The sequence below is a fragment of the Sander lucioperca genome, chromosome 15, assembly GCF_008315115.2.
Source record: "Sander lucioperca isolate FBNREF2018 chromosome 15, SLUC_FBN_1.2, whole genome shotgun sequence".
NCBI classification, from domain to species: Eukaryota; Metazoa; Chordata; class Actinopteri; order Perciformes; family Percidae; genus Sander; species Sander lucioperca.
The window spans coordinates 27,477,968-27,488,376 of record NC_050187.1 but is presented as its reverse complement, the minus strand read 5'-3'; positions in this window follow the sequence as shown (position 1 = coordinate 27,488,376).

The following is a 10,409-nucleotide window of genomic DNA, read 5'->3' as shown; positions in this document are numbered from 1 at the left end:
GCAGTTTGACTGGGTGTTTTCTGGGGATTAATAATAAGTCTGTTTGGATTGAAGCTAACAATTGTCTGTACTTTGTAAGTATCCTTCACATCAGATTAAATTTATATTGCTTGTTGAACCAGCCACCAAAACAACAAATCCAAAAAAAAATATTTAAAAACAAGTATAATTTGTGAAGAATGTGGCTCTGAAAACCATGAAGCATGAGAAAAGCCACCTTTGTTCTTGCTTTCAAGGACGACAGCACCAATCAAGCCTTATATTGTCTTCAGAGGGGCTGTTCATTAATGGCGCTTACCCACTGCTAGTAGCAGCTCTACTCGGCTCGGCCCGGCTCGACTCGACTCGGCCACGTTGCCCTGTCCTCCTTTTTCCATTGCAGATTTAGTACCGCCTCATGCGTGAGGCAAGCGCGGCTGGTCGTCATAGCGCCGCTGCAGGAAACTGCCGTGACCTAACGCGACACATACATAGAACGTCGAAGGTGTGTTGTTGTTGCCACAGCCAGAAGACAAATTTTGTTTCAAAAGAAGCTGGAGGCAGCAAAAAGAAAAACACTGCTGGCTAAACTATTTAAAAACGGCGACTTTGTTCAGGACACCCCTGTCTGTCGCTAGCAATGATGACGCAGTGATTAGTTATGATTCTCTCCGACCAATCAGTAGTCTGCAGGTTTTCACGTCACCTTTTAGTATTGCCTCAGCTCGCTTGGAACCTCGATGGAGGTGATACTAAAAAAAGTACCTGTTGGCAGGTACCAGGGACTTTTTCTCATAATGGAAAACCAAAAAAGCCGAGTAGAGTCGAGGCGAGTCGAGCAGGTACCATGTAATGGAAAAACGCCATAAGTGACGGCAATGCAGGAGCAACATTTACATATTACATTTACGGTAACCTCTTATCAGTTTTAGCTCACTTATCTTCTAAATTCTTATGTTCCTGACAACAAAGCAGGGGGTGTGGAAATTGCTTATCCAGAGGCTTATTGCTTGTTACCCACATGTGTTTGTCCAGCTGTGATAGACTCATACCTGGGTTTCCTGAATTTCTGTTCAAAATAGGATATGTTTCATTAATACCCTTCATGTTGTATGCAAGTAAACTAAACTAAACCTAACCTGACAGGGATATAACTGCACTAAGTAAGACCTTTCATATGAGTCCAAACAGTGTGCCACTGTGTCATTGCAGTGTCAGACAGAGTGAGTAATGATGACTAATAGTGCGTTCCATTTACCTCGGAAATCGGAAGCCGAAGCTGGGAATGAAGTCACACCCGAGTTGAATGCGTTCCATTTACAAGTCCGATTTTCATTGTTTTTATCAGCTCTAGCTAGGTTAGCCATTGTTAGCAATGGCAGTTTATAACAACGCATTACGCTGTTTTTTGTGCATACAAACAGCGTAACAACATGTCCACAGATAGAATATGGACAGCACTGCGTGTACGACTGATTTAGTGAGACACAAATAAGACAGAAGTGCTAATAAACTGTATGTTACTACAGCTTTCACGACAGTTGACCAAGGGGGTAAGCCAGCCTCCGCAAAGCGTACCTACTATGGAGCCATTTTGATGCTAATAAGCCATCACCCGCCGTTAGCATTCCATTGACTGCCATTCATTTTGGCATCATTTTGACAGCAAATAACTTTACATCTGAAGCGTTTAAAGACTCAAAGTCCATTGTTTATTTCTAAAGAAACACAACAATGTAATATAAAAGGCTCCATTACCTTGTATCTCACGTTATGGCCCCATAGCAGGCGTTTTTGTAAAAATAGGCTAACGATTGTGTCATAACCACGCGACTTTCTGTCGCATAATAGAGAAATTACCGTATAGTACAGGAGAAGCTTGCAGGCAGTTTCGACTTACATTAGCTGTTTAAGTTTAATTACTAATGTTAACTAGCATTTTAGTTAGCAATAATTAGCCTGTGCCTATGTTATCTCCTTACATATACCTACTCTCTCCGTCTCTGCAAGATTGGGAATGATTGAGATTTCTCTTGGCACAGCTACCAGAAGACTTACAACATTCAGACAGGTTGCTCACGTCACATCTATGTTGTCAAGCTCAGTTGGAAGCTGCGCAGTAACACTCATCCATCACAGGAAAGTGCTTCTAGTAGACTTCACTGCTCTCCGTTGCAAGTCTACGGCGTTGCTTTGTCCATTAATTTGACTGTCTATGCTGTTGACGCACAGAGCAGCCATGTTGGATTTTTATCTCGGGGTACTCGGTGAATCCGAGTTCCTCGTACAAATGGAACGCACTATAACCCCAGTCATGGCCAGCTCATCATCACTGCAGGTGAAAATGTGATGCTGTCCTCCACCACTGTGAAGAATAACACAGTGTGTCTGACATTCAGATAGGTTGGCAGAAAAAGAAAAATAGATAATGAACCGATGTCCAGAGGGGAAAGGTAGCTGGATGACGGTCAGGTGAGGTAAAATGTTGAATTTACTTGAATGTCAAGCTTGTTGCAAGTTTAACTCTAGCCCAATGAAGTTGGGACTACAATCATCAGAGCCTGAGTGGATCAGGAATTGAATGATGCAAGAGCACTAATCTATTTTGAAAGTGAAAAAAGATGATTGCCCTCAAAAGGAATGAAGGTAACCCACCAGCAAGGATGTTTGTACATCCCTCTTTCACTCTCCCTCTTTTGGTAACATCTTGTTTACCTAAGTCTCACTCTCCTCTGTTTGCAAACCTCTCTCTATTTCTCACCGTCTCTTTCTACCACTTTTGATGCCTTGTTAGTTCCTATATAACTATTAAGTCAGATCTCACAGGCAGTTATTGCTCATTTGTTCAGAAAGGGATAGATGAGGCCTCAACATAAAACTGAAACAAACTACAACCAAAACCTTCCATTAAACTCAATTCAAAAGTAGTATGTATTTGTTTATTTATTTCAATATAAAGATAAAATTAAGTGTTATAGTTTCTGCAGGACACGATCTACCATGAAATAACTCATTTAAATACTTTCTACCTCTCCAGTTCCCCCTCTCTATAGATTACTTGCTCTTTTTTTCCACACTTTCATCTCGATAATGTTACAACTTAGTGATTCTCTTTCTTTTTCTCCCAACCTTACTTTGTTCTCTGTGGGTGTGTTTTCATCCAATCTCTCTTTCTTTCGTTATGTCTCATTAGCTCTCTTCTCTGCTGCCTGTCACCTACACACAAAACACACACACACACACACACACACACACACACTTCTCTGCCTTTCTGAGTTTTTTTTCTTCTGTTGCATTTAATTGACATTCAATCTCTCTCTGTTTCTCTTTAGGTGGTCAGGTCACCCCTGCCTGATTATATGCTGATGTGCTTATAATTTCCTTGTGTTCCTCATCATCCCCCCTTCCCCTTGAAATGCTCAATCCCTATATGTCATCTTTTCTTATAGCTATTCATCCTTTTGCAAATCCTTTATTCTCTTCTTGTACTTCCCTTGATCCTTCTCTCCCTCCACCCCTCCACCGTGCCTACCTTTCCCATTTTGCTCTTGTTACTTGCTCTTATGACTGCCTGTGTCCTTCCCCTTTGCTCCCTCCTTTCCTCCTTAATGCTTCCTCTCCTCTATACTTTTCTATTTGGCTCTTTTATCCCACAATCTCCCCCAGTGTCTTTACTTACCATTCCTTCCCTTCCTTCAAATTTCTAGCCTCCCATTTCCCTTATTTTCTTGTCTACTTTCTCTTCTATCTCCTCCACTTCAACCTTTTTTTGCTTCCATTCATTTCCATCCCACTTCTCCCCCACTTCTGTCTCCTGCCCCCCACCTTCCTTTGATCACCTCACCTCACACAATTCCATTTTAAACTCATTTTACCCCCTGCATTCTTCCCATCTCCTTTGTTCATGTCAAATAAAGACACACATGGCCAGTGTGCACACTCTCCTTTCTCTCACTAACTTACGTACACAAACACACACACACACACACACACACACACACACACACACACACACACACAAATACGTATATCTCGTTCTGGCTTTCAGAGTCCTTTCTCAACACTCCCAGTAACCCTACTTTTTCATTTCCGCTCCTTCGGTTTTGTTGCATGTTTATTTGGCTCTCTCCAACTCCCTTCCTCTTTAAGCCCCCCCAACTCTCCATATTCCCCCTCCACTCCCTCCATCAAGCCAAATGTCTAAGTAACATTGAATTTTCATCTTGTCCGCCTCTTTCTTTCGTATTTCTTTCTCCTGCTACTCCTGTCAACAGTAATGTTTCCATCGAGGCTGTTGTCACCAAATTACAATGTTCACACCACTTACTTTTCTTCAGTCGTCTCGCACTGTAGATATCACTTTGTGATGTTTATTGAATTCATAGAGTGGATTTTTGATGAAATGTTACATTTTCATATTCTTTTCCCCAACCTGCCTCATCTTCCTCTAAATAAGTTAATGATTGTCTACTTTTCCCAAAATGCCTTCTGCTATCTGCTATGGGAACAATTTAGCTCTGTGTTATACTGGTAGCAGTAACAGTTTTGTGACTGAAATGTATTGTGGTGCATTTTCTGAAATTCTTTTACAATGGACTTCTTTTGTGATTCTTGCGATTGCTTAATGATGGGGCAAAAATAATCCTTTTTTTTTATTCTCAAGGACTGACACCATGTTATACATTTATGAAAAGAAACCATCAAGTTTTATTGTAGCTACTGAAAATATCTGCATGTGATGTCAAATTGTCTAGTTGGCCACAGCAAAAAAAAAGATAAACACTGTGAAACAGCTGGACATTGTTCACGGAAAAGTCCATAATTTGCATTTGCATTAGCTGTTCACAAGGTGTTGTAGACACTGTCAAGAAATGGAGGGAAGAGCAGGCAGTCCTCAGAGAGAAGTTTTCTGTCAGAACATGTTACACACAGTCAGGTGAAAGATTGAGGGTGGTGAAAAAGATAGGACACAGCATTCTAGTTTTCTTGCATGAATATGTGTTTATAAAGTCTAGTTTTGCAAACATGTATTCATACAACATATCTTCCACCTCTCTTTTCTTCCTTCTCCTCCCTTCTACTCCTTTTGTTTTTTAATGTTACATAATATTTCACTTAGTACATTTTTAATCCGCCACTGAATTGGCTGTATAATTTCCGACGTGTGTAAGAAGTTTTGAACCTTTTTTTTCTGTTAAACTATGAAGAAAAGTGAAAACGGAGGTGTTGTTCTCGAGGAGATGGATTCATTTTAATTGATCCTCAGTGCTTTATATAGCTTTGTATAGCAAGGGACAATAAATGGTAGACAAACAAAAGGACAAAAGCAATGGTCTAAACACAAGTAAGGCAATTTCACACTTCATAGAAAAATGTGCTTGAAAGGGAATTAAATAACTCTACTTCTCTATTCTCCTCACTGTTGCTACCTCAAAAAAATTGGGCTTTTTTCTGTAAACATCTTCTCTGAGAAGTCACCAAATTACTGCCTATTTTGCATCCTAAGCAAACTCTGGACTGCTGCTTTCTTCAGTGCTGAGTGAATAAACACATCAGGCCTCTTTCTTTCATATTTCTTTCTGCTGCTACTCCTGTCAACAGTAATGTTTTTTTCTACCCATTACCCCTTGACAATTTCCTCATAAATAGCAACTTTATCCGCCCGTCAAGGCTGTTGTCACCAAATTACAATGTTCACACCACTTACTTTTCTTCAGTCATCTCGCACTGTAGATATCACTTTGTGGTGTTTATTGAATTCATAGAGTGGATTTTTGATGAAATGTTACATTTTGATATTCTTTTCCCCAACCTGCCTCACCTTCCTCTAAATAAGTTAATGATTGTCTACTTTTCCCAAAATGCCTTCTGCTATCTGCTATGGGAACAACTTAGCTCTGTGTTATACTGGTAGCAGTAACAGTTTTGTGACTGAAATGTATTGTGGTGCATTTTCTGAAATTCTTCTACAATGGACTTCTTTTGTGATTCTTGTGATTGCTGGGGCAAAAATAAGAATAAAATATTCTCAAGGACAGATCCACCAAACTGGGTAACAAAAATGCTAATTGTTTAGACGCTCAACTGAGATGGACAAAACCTCACTGGTTCAGTTAAAGCAATCAAGCTGTTTTGCAGCAGTCTGGTGCAGGGCAGTGGGTTTTTACTAAAAACAGCTGAGTGAACTGTAAAGTTGCAGGCCGTTAAACCAATAAGAATTAGCTAAAATACTCTAACTTAAAAGTCAGGTGATAACTCTCCCCTTTCACATCACTAAGTAATTTGACGTAGCCTATATCGAGTGCAGCTTTAAATGCCAAAGAAGAAGCTGTGGAAGCTGGAAGACAATGGCAGTAGCATGCTAGTTACGTAGCCTACTGGTTTGTGGAGTACACATCATTTTTCAAAACAGCAAAAACCAAATACACATTTTTCCAGACCACATTAGCATTCATAGGAGACACTGCAAGCAATATTCTCATGATGAGAGTATGCAGATTAACACAGCCACTGGGAAACGTTTAGGCATGGTTTTGATTTCTTTTTACCCTACTGGACTAATTCCATCAAATATCTGCTGAAACAACGAGATTAAAACAAAGCCAGGAAGGATTTGGTGACAATTATTGGTTTGTACAGGTGTGGTGTCACCTCCCCTCGCCTCCTGTCCCATCCTGTCTGTGTGAGGAGAGAAGAGGAGGGGCAAGAGAGGAAGAGGAGGTGTCAGAGAGCGGACAGCTGGGAGGTATAGTATCGATCCACGTCAGAAGGATGACCTAAAGACAACTCCACTGGGAGAAGCCTTCAACTCACTTTCTAACTATCTGCCTCTGTCTTTCTGTTTCCTGCTGGTGTGTTTTTTCAGTTCAATTCAAAGTGCTTTGGAATTTTCAAAAGTACTTCAAATGCATCCTATACTATAAACATCAACTATAAACAGTTTTATTAAACATTCACAAACTGATTTTATATATATATAATTTTTTGGGCATTTTAGGCCTTTATTTGACAGGACAGCTGAAGACATGAAAGGGGAGAGAGAGGGGGACATGCAGCAAAGGGCCGCAGGTCAGAGTCGAACCCGCTGCGTCGAGGAGTAAACCTCTATATATGGGCGCCCACTCTACCAACTGAGTTATCTGGGCGCCCCACAAACTGATATTATTAATAAGCAACTTGATATCATGACTTTGTGTAAACATACACACCCCTTTCTAAAGCCAAGTAGCGCGTGTTATCTGTACGCATTATGAGCTATCCACGTATTTATCTATGCAGAAGTATGGGACGTTGCATTTGTAGCTATCCACATGTATGTCTACGCCAGAACGGGACGTTGCATTTGGAGCTTGGGTTGGGTTTAGGAAAAGAACGGGACGGTTGGATTTAGGATGACAATAACGGGACGTGGGACAACAACGGCACAGTTGGGTTTAGGAAAAGAAGAACGAGGAAAGCAATGGTTGGGTTTAGGAAACGTGACACGCGGGACACGAAGGAAATGTGACACGCAGGACACAATCCCCAGTCTCCTGGGTGAAAGTCCTGTGTTTGACCCATCCATCACCCTGACCAATCTCCCTGCGTAGATTTTCGGCCTTTCATACTACTCGCTACGACGTAAATTGACACGCAAGGTAATGTAAGTCAATGGAGGCCAAACGGCGTTGATAAACACGCTAAAAAGTGATTATGCGTCTTGATAACACGCCAAAATGGCATACAAATTGGCGTGTCATACATACGCCACTTCATGAGATCAGTCTGTAATAAGATATATGTTTGTAATTGAATTGCTGTCATTTAAACAACTGTCTATCTTTAACTGCTCTATGTGATAATTATGACACCGTTTAAAAGTATATTTAGTTGTTCAAGAAGTATTTCCCTTTTTTCTTTCCATTCACACACAAGAAATTATGCATTTTGCGTTTATTTATTTTTGTTGTTTTGTTTGTGAAATCAGTCTAGAAGTTTTTGTGGACAAACTGGAATTTTTGAAAAATAGAACGTGAACTGTAAAGAATAAAGACTTACAAAGATTGGTTGATAAGATGAAGAAAAGAGTCAAACAACAGAAAATTTGAGGAAGATGTATCAGTATGATACGGACATATCTTTTCATTTTAGAGACCATCCTCTTTCCCACGTTTCTTCCACTCACTCCCATATATTTATGATCTTTTAACTTGATATACCGGCACTTCTCAGATCTGCTGACCAACAGCTGTTAAGAGTTCTGTGGTCAAGGCTCAACATAAAGCTGTGTTTTATAATTTCAGCTCCAGCATCATGTACACAACCTCCTCCTCAGGTCAGTACTTCATTTAAAAAATAAAAAAGCTTTAAAACCCAGTTTGACTAGAGTGTTGTGTTTACAATGTGTTGTTGTGTTACTCCCATTAGTTCTGTATGGTTTTATTTTGCTGTTAATTAGGATTTTGTGGTTTTCACTCTGGTCAGTTGCTTTGCTGTATCTTCCCATCTTTTTGTTTTAAACAGTGGATTATAAATAAAGTTTTACACACTTAGACACTTACTTATACTTTCTCTCACACACGCACACACACACATACGCACATGCACACACACACACACACACACACAAACAGACTAAAATATCTTTACAAGAACACTGTCCAACTCCTGACTCCCTGCCTAGAGAGAGGGTGGGAGCGAGTCCTTGGCATGGGGTGAGATAGATGAGGATAGATGATTTCCTCTCCTTCCCTCTCTCTTGCTCATATTCCTTCCTCAAGCTGTTAATATTATAACCAATATAGTGTCAAAAAGGTTGTGTGTGAAAGAGGTTATGTTTGTGTATGTCAGGGTTTGACAGAGCTAGGTTAGCAAGGCCAACAGCATACGAGTGACTGCTGTTTCCCAAATATAATAGTGTGGTACCATTACATACTTTTAACTTTGAGTATATTTATTCCAAACTGTGTCCAAAGTATGAAGTGTTTTTTTTTCTGTACAACTCCAGATTGAAAGATCTACTGAATGAAGGATTGCCACGAAATGTTGCACAGACATTCATGTTCTCAGGAGGATGGTCTTGGTCTCGTAGAACATTGACCACAGTTACCTTTCCAAAACACAAACAAGTTGAGGGAATACTTTTTAAACATTTTGCATTTTTATAAAGAATGTTGTTACTGATATGTTCAAGAAAAGTTAACCAAGGCAGCATTACATCAGCCCAAAAGCACATTTCTGCTATTTGCAAACTGCATGAACAACAGTGGTATGAGAAAAGATTGCTTAAGTGTTTAAGGAGAAGACCATACAGACTTTTAGTGTTCACAAATAAGTATAGTTACTCAGAATCCCATCTTTTTCTAATCAAGTTCCCCTAAACATAATAAATAGTACATGCATATGCAAGACAATACAACTTTTAATTTAACTTTAAATACAAATTTAAATTGTACATATCTAATGTAAATATACCATAAATAGGAGTATTTATTATGATTTTCTCCGTATTACCTGAAGAGCAGAACTATTCACAGACATGCTGTTGTACAGAGCAGCCTCCAAGGAGTACAGTACTTTAAAACAGTACAAACAATGGAGGCAGTGTAGGATCAGAGTTGTAGTTCAAAGACAATAGATCATATCTAATCTGGAGAAGCGAGTATATGATGATCTTGTGAGAAAATGGTGTGCTAAGGAAAGCAGTAAGAGCTGAGGAAAGAGGTGGAGGTGACGTATCCTTTAAGTTCCAGATAAGAGTGCAGTGGAGTGTATGGAGGAGAAAGATTGGGATTCAGCAGGTAGAGGTGACATGAGGTCTTACTTCAAGCCAGGGGATTTTTTTGATGGAAAATGTGGAGTTCAAGTACAAGAAGAGTATGAGAGTGTCAGTAATAAGATATAACATCAGCCATTCTGGGCCTTACTAAATATGTATGCCTACCTTACTACAAGATTTTTGATTAAACTTGGATTTCTTTACTGATTTTGGGACAATGCTTTTCGTGGTAACCAACTTTTGATTTTCAACCTTTTTAATTTGGGGACAACAAAACATGGACATATGTACCATAGTTGCAGAGTATCAGAGGCTGTTTGTTTGTGAAAGTATTTTTTTAACACTTCTTTTGAAGCCCTACACACTCATGGCTCACCCAGGTGTTTTCACTTAATCAGCTTGATTAGGCTTCTTCTCAGTGGGTGCACAAATTGTTCCTTCTCTCTCCTGCAAGTTTTCTTGCACCTGTTAACGCAGGGCGACTTATTCCTTATCATTCTTAGACTACGTTTACACGTGGCCGGCTATTTTCATAAACGGACATTTAGAACCTCTATGTTTTCAGAAAAGTGTTCGTTTACATGTACCCGTGTATATATGCTGTCAATGCCGTCAAGAGCATGCCACACCTGTAGGTGGCAGTGTAACAAGAAGTTCAAGCCCACGTTAGCCA